The 14,471-nt window shown below is 42.0% G+C and overlaps 1 protein-coding gene across 1 annotated transcript in view; it reads left to right on the top strand.

Annotated features, from left to right (window-relative positions):
- LOC124613600 (neuroendocrine convertase 2) overlaps positions 1-14,471 on the top strand; it is a 1,535,239-nt gene that overhangs the window by 966,953 nt on the left and 553,815 nt on the right. The gene's annotated exons all lie outside the window — the stretch shown is intronic.

Here is a 14,471-nt window from a genome sequence, read left to right as displayed (position 1 = left end):
ATTTATCAACTCAAACCATTACCGGTTCCGGATTTTTATGAATCCATCTATAGAGGGCTAGAATTTTATTTCCTGCTGGCGCCTCGTCTTGCGTTAGTTAATGGTGTGGTGCACCAAGATACGCAAAGGTAAACGGAAATTCTTTTGTTTTTCTTAGTGCACCACACCAGTAACTAGCATAAAACAAGGACTTAGAAGGAAAGAAAGGGAAGTTGTTAGACGCCATCTGTAGATGCATTTGTAAAAATTCGAAACCGGTAGTGGACTGAGTAAAACAACCTTTTTGAAACATACTTGTTGTGGTCTCCATTTACAATTTTAACCCTCCCGCTAACCATCCATTGCCAAACTGACGATTTATTGATACGTCCAGAAGAGTCCTTCTCCTAGGCAAATCGCATCAGAAACTTCTTTGTTCCCACTTCTATTGAGTACCTGGTCGTTAGCTATAAGATCCACCTACCTAGTTAATAACATTCTTCTGTAACACTACAGCCCAAAAACTTATATTCTCTTCTTCGCTGAACTGCTTTCCGTCCACATTTCACTTCCAAACAAGGCTACACTCCATAAACTCAACTTCACAAAAGACTTCCAAGCACTTAAATTTGTATTGGGTGTTAATAAACAGCCAGCATTTTATACCATCTCTACTTCACCACTGTCAGTAAAGTTGCTGCCCAATTAAAAAAAAAACGCATTTACTTCATCCAGTGTTTCACTTGCTAATGTGATTTCCATTGCATTCGACTTCACTCTGTTACCCTTGTTTTATATTTGCCGATAGTCACATTATAACTTCTTTTCAAGGCTCTAGCCGTTCTTCTCGAGTGCTTTTCCAATTTTTTTATCCTCTGTGACGAAATTACAGTGCCGTCGTCAAATTGCAATTGATTTGCTTCTTCTCTCTGCCTTTGCAAATTTACTTCCGGTTTCCTTAAGTCACAGAAATAAAATGTAACATGACTAACTGTACCGTTACTCAGCACTGTGTTCTTCTAGTGCGTATAAAATTTTTCTCTCGGCAGAATCCTACCTGAGGCGGTATTGGAAAACCCCCTCGAGCCGGAGGATAGTGTGTCGTATGTGACATTATATTATCTGGATGACTGTGGTGAAAGATTTTAGACTGTTTGTGCTGTTAAATATTGATGTGTCGACAGAAGTGCCGACACAGTGTTATTTTGAGGGGGCCGATAGGCACGCTATCTAACGCAGACGGGCGTGAATTCTGGAACAGGATAACTATTGAATGGTAGCAAGAAAAGTACGTAGCTGCTTTATACTTAACTTTAATCTTTCTTGGTTTACACGTTCTTCTTAGACATTTATAGACGATAACTCTCAAACTAGGTAAGGCTACTGGCGCCTTGCTAGGTCGTAGCCATGGACTTAGCAGAAGGCTATTCTAACTGTCTCTCGGCAAATGAGAGGAAGGCTTCGTCCGTATTGTCGCTAGCAATGTCGTCGTACAACTGGGGCGAGTGCTCGTCCGTATCTCGAGACCTGCCTTGTGGTGGCGCTCGGTCTGCGATCACAGTGGCGACACGCGGGTCTGACATGTACTAAATGGACCGTGGCCGATTTAAGCTACCACCTAGCAAGTGTGGTGTCTGGCGGTGACACCACAAATATGATTATGGAATTGGAGGAACCACACCTAACACCATATCCTGGCTTTGCTAACTGTGGTCACTATAAAGAGTGGTCCTGTAGCTAGCGTAGTTGTTTGCTGTGTACTTGTATGCTATGGTCGACACACGACACACCGTACCGAGCGTCACCCGATGAAGTATCCGAAGTTACATCTAAGGAACCAGGTAGACATTACGCATAAGAGCAAGGAAACCAGCACAATGCTGCCTCGCAGTCGTATTGCATCAAACTCGGCAGTTAATTCCGCCGTTTGTGGTGTTACAGATTTCGTAGCGTGTCACGTTAGTCTCAATGTCAATGTAATCGCGTGATAATGAGTTCTGCATGTAAACACAAAAGAAGATCCACAGAAATTAAAGGAGAGAAATGCAGCTACATTCGTAATCAATTTGATAGATGAAACGGTAGCAATCAATGGTAATAATATACATCAAGAGATTCAGTAGATTACACTGAAGAATATGAATACGCAGAGGAAGACTTGTCTGATCGTGAAAAACTTATGGATGACCCAGAACCTGATAGTAACGGAGAACTGTCGCGAAGTTATGGAAGCCAGTCGTCTATTTATCTGCCAAGCCCACCGAAGAGCAGGAAGCGGGGCGACATCTCTTTTGAAAAGACAAATGAGATAGTTGCATTCCAAGATTCTGGGAAACTAAAAGATTAAGCATCAGTACAGTACAGAAACGATATCGTATGGCGCAAGACATACATCATCTACCATATTTGCGTCACATGGTAGAGGAAGGGGTCAGTGATCAAAACTTCACGTGCTTGACTATTATGAAGTTGAAAAATTCAGTTTGGCGACAACTGTTCTAGGCGCTAATGTTCACGACAGAGATATTCGTACTTGGGATTTGGAAAAGACCGAAGAAATAGGAGTGTCTCGATTTACTGGCTCTATCAATGGATGGGTTACAAGGTTTAAACGGAGACACCATGTTGACTCACAGGCAATAACAAAATATGTAGCCACTAAAGCCTGAAACACAGATGGTTACGCGAATGAAAGATGTGGCGAGTTTCGCAGTGAGGTAATGTCCTTAGTGAACACCATGGACCGTATACAGAATTATACCATTGATCGCAGAGGTATACAGAAAGAACTTCACTTTTCACGAACTCTGCATTTCAAAGGAGAGAAGTCTGCAAGAATTTCGGTGCAGACTGATGGTACACAGGAACCTAGATGTTAGTTTGGAGTGCTAGAAATGCAACACATGTTGAAACCGCAAAATGTAATTCACGTTGCCCGAAGTCCGGCCTAATCACAGAACAAATTCTGACGCAGTTCTTTCAAGATTTCTAGTTCCCACATGCAGCGAAGGAGTCTCTTATTCTGGTTGATTCGCTTGGGACATATCGTGATAAAACTCATATCGGTGCCGTCCGACAGCAAAACATGATGTACACAGTCCAGGGCACCCCTCCTAGTTATACACCTTACATTCAGCTACATGATGTGCTGTTCTTCCAACAGTTCAGGGCGGTGCTGAAGCATATTTAAAATCACAGTATCTTTAACGACTATAACTTCATACTATCGTCAAGGGATTGAATTTCATTGCTGATGTTTATTTTACACAATCAGCCCAGTCCTCCGGTCTTCAAATGGTTCAAATGGCTCTGAGCACTATGGAGCTTAACATCTGAGGTCATCAGTCCCCTAGAACTTAGAACTACTTAGACCTAACTAACCTAAAGACATCACACACATCCATGCCCGAGCCAGGATTCGAACCTGCGACCGTAGCGGTCGCGCGGTTCCAGACTGAAGCGCCTAGAACCGCTCGACCACCCCGGCCGGCCCTCCGGTCTTCGCAGACTTTGTTCGGTACTCCTGGACTGTAGATGGTTATGACCAGAGAGGTTTCAATCACCGCCCGAATGAATTTTTTATTTTATATTCAAACGCAGCGTGACTCAGAAGACTGCTTCGTGCAGGCGCTCATAAAGTGCTCCTACTGTGACAAGCAACTCCGCCTGTCATAGTCTGTGGTCATGTTTATTCTTGTAATCTTTTGCCAAGAGGTACCAACAACCCATTTTTTTTAACTCGGTAGCTGAAAACACACGTGATTCTCAAGTGTCGCGTTGTTGTGGATGGCAAATGTTGTGCGCATATTTGTAATGTACATGTGAAACTCTTACATAAAACCAAGAGCTAATTCCCTTGTAAGTAAAAGACAGTGATTTACCAATAAATGCATCACTCACTAAATGGATCTGTTCCAACCCACACCCAGTCATCCAACTTCGTGAATGAATGTTTTCTCTGAACCGCTGCAAGTGAATATGGGGACGCTGTCTTTGAAAACAATACAGCAAATGTCCTGCCCATCACCTTTATTTCGAGTGTCTCCTTTATACCTTTAACTTCGTCGTCGAACCAATATTTTAATCTGTTTCCTTTTTTTCTTTTACCGTGTTGCACGAAAGGGGGCGACAAAACTGAACTCCCCATTCGACGGACGTATATCCATACGATTCTCTCCTGCTCTGATCCTGAGTCAGAGAGGAGGGTTTTGAGATTGCACCTGGCATTGGTGCACGGTTAGGCGATTAGGAGCTGATCACCACCTTCCTCCTTATTAGCCGTCATGGGCATCGACGTGTGTGAAATATTTTGTAGGCCAGGTATAGTTCAGAAACGAAGCTTTATTGTGTTCCTTATTACACGAAATACATTTCAAATGTTACCAGTTGAAAAAACTGGCGTTCTTCTAGTTTTAAAGAATATCTCGTACGCAAACATTTGAAGTCCACTGCCTCCCACAATATATTCTCAAGTTGATGATTAGTCTGGTGAATGCCTTGTGGAGTTTATCCTTCGTCCAATATCCTTGTATCTCGCTCATAACATTGTAACCTTTTACTTCCATAAGATGCTCCTATTATAGGTTCCTTTCATCGGATGAAGACCGACACTGATCAAATTACTTAAAAAAAAAAAAAAACAAATAACGGTCAGTGAGTTGCACATTCAAAATATTGATCTCTAAAACGTTAACCGAATTTTGCAGTAGGAGTAAAAGCACTTTGAAATGGACGATTGATATTGTTTAGAAGAATGCTGGCAGATATATTTTCTTGCTAACACTAATATAAATTTAATGTAATTTTATTTATTTTACATCAGAGGAAGTATTTTCTATACCAGTTAGCTGAATCTGTTAGCGAGAACTTTTATATACTGGAGTCACAGACCCAGCGCTAGTTCAGACTACATTTCCAATAAAAGCCGGCGTCGGTCTGTTACATATAAACTAGTAAACAATTTCGGGAAATGATGTGTTTATGCAAGATGTCCTTATAATTTGCTCAGCTTCCAAAGATGAAGTGAATCATTATTTCTAAATAGGCTTTAATACAGAAATAGAGAAGAATTTTTATTCTAACTGGTGAATTTATATAGTGTATGTCCAAGTATTTGTGCTTCATAAACCTTTAGAGCTATTACCCATTGTCGTTACTAAAAACTGCGCTCTTCTAGGTTCCTTGCCAGTCAGCACGGTCATCTTGTAGTTTCGTTTATATCTAGTTTTACACACTCTGGATGAAAACACATAGGGTTCTCATCAAGATGCCCTCCGTTTAATATTGCCCGAGGACAGCAGAATATCAATTAAATTATTTAACGATATTTCCTACCTGTCTATATAACGAAAGATTTATGTCAATTTGTCATCGGTATGTAATGTAACAAACAACTTATAACATAATGAGATTTTCGCTCTGCAGCGGAGTGTGCGCTGATATGAAACTTCCTGGCAGATTAAAACTGTGTGCCGGACCAAGACTCGCAGGAGAGCTTCTGTAAAGTTTGGAAGGTAGAAGACGAGGTACTGGCAGAAGTGAAGCTGTGAGGAGGGGCGTCAGTCGTGCTTGGATTGCTCATGTGCTGTTTTCGGTCAGAGAGCTAGTTGGCCTCTGTAATAACAAAACTGAGTGAAAGGATCAACAACGAACTTGAATGGATGTCATGTGACGTCCGCAACGACCAAGCACAACGATCAACAACGAACTAAATGAAAAAAAAGAAAAAAGCAAAAAAAGTTGGTAGAGCACTTGCCCGCGAAAGGCAAAGGTTCCGAGTTCGAGTCTCGGTCCGGCGCACAGTTTTAATATGCCAGGAAGTTTCAATTTATAACATGAGCAGGAGCTTTACTGCGTAGGCTTTAAATTTTACGTGAGAGAATGCTTGTCTTAGGATGAAGAAATATGTAGAGGAAGAAGGATAAGAGCGAAATGAAAAGGAGTGAGAAATTAAAGGTAGATTTTGTACAACAAACGTTTCATTGTATTAATATTTTATGGTGTGTATTCGTACCAACAAACGAAAGGAATGAGTGACTGTAGGACCCTGTAACTTCTGGATCGACCTATCAGATACAACTCCTAGAAATTCTATGACCTATGGATTTTTTTTCTAGGGAATACACCTTTGACGTACTTGTGGAGGAAGTGATGTAAACCTGGGATAACGAATAAGAATTCTACCGCCATAGTGTCTGATTTGAAGTCAGACTGTGTGAATTCAGTTTTTAGTTCCTACCCTTCCGATATCTTACTGATTACAAAAACATGATGATTCACAGTTTTTGTAATCCAGTACAGTTTCCGCTGCTTTGCTGCCCTTTCGATTTTATTTCTTACACTCAAAGGAAAGAACAGCTCGTTTCGAAACATCAATAAACGTACTTCAATATGTCATTTAGTACAGATTGCCAGCAATGTATAGAGTGTGTCTCCTAGGAGTCGTCAGGCGCAGTTTCTCTGGTGTTTCAGCACATATTTTCAATTTAGTTTTTGCATTCTTTAGCCATAGCCACACCAAAGAAATACAGCTCATCACGTCTTTCATACCTCGCCCAAGGTCGACAGAAAGCGTCCATTTGTTTCCCGTTACAAAGAAAATGATTTTTGAAGTGGAACTTTACATGCCCGTTCGATAGAGCGGTCCCCGATTAGTGTAGTACAATTTTTTTTATCGGTATGCAATGACAGGGATGGGAAAACACAAAGAATAAACAGCAGCTTAGCAGCGAGTACGTAGCGCTGTATGCTTGGCGGCAGCAGTCAGCATGGGACAGGCCAATGCCGACGCTGCTGAAGTACTGGTTGTTATTCGAGTTTTAATGCCCCTGTTAATGCATATCGATAAAAAAATTGTACTAGACTGATTTGGGACTACTCCACCGAGTTGATACGTGAACTTCTGCTATAAAATTGATCTTGCTTGCAACACGAAACAGTCAAACGCTTTTTGTCAACAGAGGACGCTGCATGATATACATGATGAGCACTACCTGTTTGGCCTGACTCCAAACACACAGTGCAAAAATGAAGTTTTAAATATCTGCCGAAGCACTAGAGTAAGCGCACCTGACGACTCCTCGGAGAGACACTCTGCGTAAAGGACTGTCAAATGAAAACGAAACACATGGAAAAAATAAGTAAACTATCATTCCAAAAATAATCACCGTAACTGTTAATACATTTAGCCCACTGGGAGAAAAGGCAGTCAGTGCCTTAATGGAAAAATTTTTGCGGATTCCTACGGGACCTTGATTGTACCCAGGCTTGCTACTCTTTATCCGAAGCTCATAGACGGCCACAAACGCCTTTCCTCAGGACCCGAAAAGCATGGAAATCGTATGGTGAGTGATCGGGATTGTATGTATGATGCGTAAGGCCTTCGCTGCGAAAATCAGCAGCTAAGTCAAAACAACCTTGGTGACATGTGGGCTCGCCCATACAGTTCCGATCTCTCCCCATGCGATTTCCATATATTTGGAGCCCTGAAGAAAGGCATTCGCGCCCGTCGATTTGCTTCGGCCGAAAAGCTTCACGTCTGGGTACAATCATGGTTCAGTAAGAAACCGCAAACATTTTTCCATCGAGGCACTAATCGCCTTGTTTCGCAGTGAAGTGAATGTACAGGTTGACACAGAAATACAGGAATGTTTGAAATGAGTAGTGGCAGCATGGGCTGGTGGCAGCACTGCGGGTTCGTGACAGTTAGCGGATAAACAGTCCGCCATTTCAGTAATCATGGATCAGCGGAACGGACAACAGCGTGCGTCAGCCATAAAAATGTTTTATAAAAACAATGATAGTTTGGTAGCGGCTCAGAGGGAGTTTCGTCGTTTTTATAATTTAGGACGTCATGATGCCGTTCCGTCGAAACACGTGATAAAATGCTGGATTAATAACTTTAAAGAGTCTGTATCTGCCCTGAAGAAGAAGCCAAAAGGACGACAATAAGTGTCCGTTGTCCAGCGAACATTGATGTTGTACGAGAGTCTGTCTCACGGAGCGCACGGCGTTCAATTCGTAAGCAAACAGCAGTGGTTGGAATGTCCTGGGAGAGTGTTCGCAGAATTCTTCATCTTGATGTAAAATTTCATCCATACAGACTACAGATAGTGCAACAGTTGAAGGACTACGATTACAGGTTACGATTAGGATTCTGTCAGCAAATGATAACAAAGTAAATAATGACGATGAATTTTTAAACAAGTTGTAGATGTCAGACGAGGCACATTTTCATCTCACGGATTATGTGAATAAAAAGAACTGCCGTTACTGGGCAAACACAAATCCTAATGACGTTCACGAGCGCCATTTACACGCTAGTAAAGTGACAGTATGGTGTGGTGTTTCATCACAAGGGATTATCGGATCATATTTTTTCGCAAATGAACAGGGAAACACAATAACTGTCAATGACGATCGTTACGTGGAGATGTTACGAACTTCCGTTAAACCTGCAGTGAACAACTTTCCAAACGTTCAAGAAGCCTGGTTTCAACAGGACGGAACGACATCACACAGAGCACGGCAATCAATGGCACATGTGCGAGAATTGTTTGCCAGTCGTGTGATCTCACGACTCGGTAACATTCCCTGCCGCCCTAAATCGCCTGATTTATCCGTCTGTAATTTTTTCTTGTGTGGCTACCTCACGAGCAAAGTCTACACGACTAGACCAAGGACGCTGGATGAGTTAAAACAGAGAATTCGGGATGCAAATCACAGTATCCCAGCTGAGATGTTGCAGCGGTCAATGAGGAATCTCAACAGCAGGTTTCACAAATTTATTCGTACATGAGGACGCCATCTAGAGGGAGTAATTTAAAAAAAATGATATATGCCATCAAGGTTTCGCAAATGGCAAAGTTGTGAGGTTTCAATTACTATGAATGCAATTTCTTTCCTTCGTCACTTCTAGGTTTATTGGAAATGTTCCCGTTTTTCTGTGTCACCTTGTATTAACTATTATAGTGATTACTTTCGAAATAATAAACAGTTTACTTATTTTTTCCGTCGACCACGTTTTCATTCGACTAACTATGCATTTTCATGAGCCATACCCTTTCTTTAGGACACAGAAACTAATAGGGCACTTTTTTTTTTTTTACAAGACTGACGTATTGCAAGTTTCGATAAATTTTGGTATAACGAAACAAAAATGCGCACTTACGTCGACCGATTTAAGATGGCTGTTCGCTTGAGAACACGGGTCTTGAATTTTTATGGATATCTGGTAAATATTAAAAATAAATTATCCTGGGGCACAGACGAATTCATTTGTACCAGAGCGTAAGCAGATTACCACTACAAATACTTCCTAGCAAGTATAACAAGCGACATAATAGAAAAATAATCATTTTAGTGTTGCAGACAACCACAGGTAGTTCAGACACGCTGAACTTTTTTAATACCCTCCGATTCTGTATTTCCTTCGGCGATACTACAACTGGCCCGTTCGTGCTCACAAAACTCGTCCCTTACGTAACGTCCGCTCAGGCTGGCGGGTGCAGAGTTCTCTGGATCCCTTTGCGCCGTTGTTTGCACAGAGGCTACTTTGTAAGATGATCCCTCCAGTCGACGCTGATCGCTCCACCAAACCTCGTTTGGCAGTGTTCTTTGATGTCGTGCTTTATTTCCTCTTCTTCCTTCGCTCGCCATCAACAGACAGCTATACTCGGCAATTCTCTAAAAAGTAAAATGCAGGAACTGCAGTAGTACCGATCTCTGTTCCCATCTGACATTCCAATACATGTCCGGAAAGAGAAAATTATTTTTTTTCCGCTACACGAGGAATGTAAAATCACGAGACTATATCTTTACAACCGGAAAATAGTAGCCGTTTTAGGCTGTACTTTGGTATTCTCTCTCGTCATTTAACATTAACATTTATTCGTGATAAAAGTATTTGTTGCAATGTTAAAAAAGAACGAAGATAGGCTCTTCTTAATTATTGCAAAATACGTCCTCTCCGAACAGTAAGGACCACTATTTTTCTATAAATTTTACGCTATCACAATTCCATTGCACCAGTTTCTTATAAACGTAACCAGTTGCTGCACTAAAGGAAATGCAGAGATACAAATAAACATGAATTTGCTCCTTTCTTAGCATTAAAAAGGCCATGACATCTTCATCACCCTCGGCCAGTTCGATTTTGTGTCTGTCTGTAATGTGAGTTCCAAGCTTCCCTTCTTCTTCCTTGACAGAACACAATTTGCTTACAGGAAACAGTAGATATGTATTTTCTCTTTATTTAAGCGAACACAAACCAGAAGAAAAATAGCTGTAATAAAACAATAAAAGTTTTGCTATAATTCAGTGGTCATCGCTTAATAACGATAAGGCCACAATTCCCTTGTTGAACGTTACATGTGACAAAACGTTTTCAACATGGCCACTGAGGGCGCACTATTCCGTCCATTGCGTAATGTCCTTACTCTCCTCCTTACCAATGACTTTGGAACTTCTGATACACCTTGTCATATTAAACATCACTGCTCCCTCTTCTGAAACTTTTTTTTACGTAGCAGGTGACTGAAGGAAGAAATTAAATTTCGTCAACGATAAGAGTATCAGCAAAAGTTGAAATATATTAAAGAAATTTTACTTTCGTTCAAACAGTCATAACGGCCGAAATTATAAGTAACATCTTTCAGTCTGCGAGATAGTTCGGGAAATAATAGACTCTCGCTTCGGTAGCTCCTTGAGCGCACTGCATTTACGAGCCCAAATTTTTCTTATCCTGTTTTCACTGTCCTTAACGCCAAATGTAAGTAGACGACGTAAAATCGTTCTGCAGTCAGTTGCAGATGCCGGATATCTAAATTTTCCTCAGTAGTGTGTCGCGAAAAGGAGCTCTTCCTTCCAGGGATTTCTGTCTGAGTTCATGAAGCGTCTCCGTAATTCTCACGATTTATTGAAGCTGCCGGTAACAAAACTAGCAGCTTTGCAGTGCTGTATATATAAGCCTATATATTTAGTCGTCGTGTGTGTGTCAAGTAGAACGCCATCGATACTGCATTCGAACATTACAGGACTGTTTTCAGGATTCCGTGCATCAGTTGGTAAAAAACACTTGTAGCATCGCTTTGTTATCCGTCTGTATGTCCGAGTGTTGAAAACCATTTTTCTCAGGAACGGGATGACGTATCGCGTTGAAATGTATATCACGTGCTAAGGTCCACAGTTCCCTAGGGCTGCAAAAATTTTAAGCTTCTATGTCAGTTCAGTCAAAAGATACGGCCATTTATGTTACATATTTTGACATTAGAACACTCGCTCAACAAAACCCATAGCATACTTCCTGTTGACCCAGAACCATGAAATTTGGTAAGAAGCAAGGTATCGCAGTACAGGTAAAGGGGAAAATTGGGAATTGTTAACTTGTAATTATATCACACGAAAGAATTTTTTCTTTTGTCATTTGTTATCCGACTTCAGACTTGAAATCACAACATTATCGAAAGTCTTCGAATCCCTGAGACCGATATCTTGCCAGTATTACTGTTATTGACAGGCAAAATTGTCAATATCTTTAATTCCCAGAATGGACAAACAGTCGATAAAGGTAATTAGGTTTGTACGGAACCTTCATTGCGTGAGACGTAGTTGCATCTGTCCAATTTTTTCTACTCGTCTGCATGAAATTTAAATTTTTCTATATTTAGAACAAATTGACATTCATCACATCGCATAGAAATTCCGTCTAAAACATCGTGCATTCTTTCACACTCACACGATGATGACACTTTCCTGTACGCTACATCGTCATTAGCAGACAGTCGATGATGGCTGCTCACTGTGGCCGCCAGATCATTTATGTAACAGCTGTCCTATCACATTTCCCTGGCGCACTCCTGACTATACCCTCGTCTCTGATGAACACTCGCCATCCAGAACAACGTACTGGATTGTGTAACTTAAGAAGTCTTCGAGCCACTCTCGTGTCTGAGAACTCATTCTGTATGCTCGGACCTTCAACAGTCTACAATGGGGCACAGTGCCAAACGCTTTCCGGAAATCTATGAATAGTTCTATGCCCTTCATTCGTGGTTCGTAGGGTATCGTGTGAGGAAAAGCCAAGCCCACTTTAGCACGAACTGCGATTTCTAAATCCATGCTTATCTGCGGACGAAAGCTTTTCCTCCTCAAGGAAATTTATTGTATTCGAACTTAATTGATGTTCAAGAATTCTGCGCCAGACCGACATTAAGGACATAAATTGTAATTTTCAGTTCCGTTCTTTAACACAATTTACATATGGGAGTCACATGCACTTTTTTTAGTCACTTAGGATTTTCCCTCGGCGAGAGATTCGCGATAAGTGCAAGCTAAGGAAAAGGCCAATGCTGAAGAGTTAAGTTATTTGCATGAAAAGAAGTTCGTCCGTTTTGTATATTCCAGAGGACAATGTTCTTAACAGGCATCTCACGTCACGATGTGTAAATACGTGTAATCGTCAACTGTTCCCATTTATTTTTAATGTCTGTATTGATTTATGTCTTACATCTAACCAAGCATTCTGCATAGTTTGCACTACATTCATTACGACAAGCATATTACATAGAATCCAACATTTAGAGATTACTATCACATAAACAGCGAGTTGGGATTCTATCCGTAGCCGGGGGTTTCTTTGATTTCAGCTCTTCCAGTTGCTCTACAGTGCCAGGGATTTCAATTTCTATATTCTCCATATGGGACTCTATGATACGGTGAAATGATGGTGTGCGTGAATGGTTTTTGAAAGCGAAACACAAAACTTCAGCTTTACTTTTGCTGTCTTTTATTGCCACACCAGACTGGTCGACGAATGACCGGATGGAAGCCTTCGAATAGAATCCTCTTGGGTTCTTGGCAAGATCTATCGCTAACGTATGAGGATGGAAGTCTTATGCTTCGCACATCGATCTTTTTATAGACCTACGAATTTCCACTGACGTTTGCCTGTTCATATTTCCGCGTCCTTTTTTAAACCGAAAGTGCAACGGCCTCCGCTTCCGCAGCATTTTTCGAATTATGTTATTAAATTGTGTAAGTGCTCGGACCAGGCTGAAGGAGCGGCCATTTGTCCATTCGTATGATGAATGGACTAGGCTAGGCTGGCAGTCCTCATCTTAACTACACTACTGACCATTAAAATTGCTGCACCAAGAAGAAATATAGATGATAAACGGGTATTCATTGGACAAATATATTATACCAGAACTGACATGTGATTACATTTTCACGCAATTTGGCTTCATAGATCCTGACAAATCAGTAGCCAGAACAACCGCCTCTGGCCGTAATAACGGCCTTGATACGCCTGGGAATTGTCAAACAGATCTGGGATGGCGTGTATAGGTACAGCTGCCCATGCAGCTTCAACACGATACCACCGATCATCAAGAGCAGTGACTGGCCTATTGTGACGAGCCAGTTGCTCGGCCACCATTGACCAGACGTTTTCAATTGGTCAGAGATCTGGAGAAAGTGCTGGCCAGGGCAGCAGTCGAACATTTTATGTATCCAGAAAGGCCCGTACAGGACCTGCAACGTGCAGTCGTGCATTATCCTGCTGAAATGTGGAGTTTCGCAGAGACTGAATGAAGGGTAGAGGCACGGGTCGTAGCACATCTGAAATGTAACGTCCACTGTTCAAAGTGCCGTCACTGCGAACAAGAGGTGACCGAGGCGTGTAACCAATGGCACCCCATACCATCACGGCTGGTGATACGCCAGTATGGCGATGACGAATACACGCTGCCAATGTGCGTTCACCGCGATGTCGCGAAACACGGATGCGACCATCATGATGCTGTAAACAACACCTGGATTCATCCGAAAAAACGACGTTTCGCCATTCGTGCATCCAGTTCATCTTTGGGTGCACCATCGCAGGCGCTCCTGTCTGTGATGCAGCGACAGGGGTAACCGCAGCCATGGTCTCCGAGCTGATAGTCAATGCTGCTGCAAACGTCGCCGAACTGTTCGTGCAGATGGTTGTTGTCTTGCAAACGTCCCCATCTGTTGATTCAGGTATCGAGACGTGGCTGCACGATCCGTTACAGCCATGCGGATAAGATGCCTGTCATCTCGACTGCTAGTGATAATAGGCCGTTGGGATCCACCACGGCGTTCCGTATTACCCTCCCGAACCCACCGATTCCATATTCTGTTACCAGTCATTGGATCTCGACCAACGCGAGCCGCAATGTCGCGATACGATAAACCGCAATCGCGAAAGGCTACAATCCGATCTTTATCAAAGTCGGAAACGTGATGGTATGCATTTCTTCTACTTACACGAGGCATCACAACAACGTTTCACCAGGCAACACCGGTCAACTGCTGTTTGTGTATGAGAAATCGGTTGGAAACTTTCCTCATGTCAGCACGTTGTAGGTGTCGCCACCGGAGGCAACCTTGTGTGAATGCTCTGAAAAGCTAATCATTTACATATCACAGCATCTTCTTCCTGTTGGTTAGATTTCGGGTCTGTATCACGTCAT

This window comes from Schistocerca americana, chromosome 4 (assembly GCF_021461395.2).
Source record: "Schistocerca americana isolate TAMUIC-IGC-003095 chromosome 4, iqSchAmer2.1, whole genome shotgun sequence".
NCBI lineage: Eukaryota > Metazoa > Arthropoda > Insecta > Orthoptera > Acrididae > Schistocerca > Schistocerca americana.
Note: the sequence above shows the minus strand (reverse complement) of the source record. Positions and strands in the feature narration are given on the sequence as shown.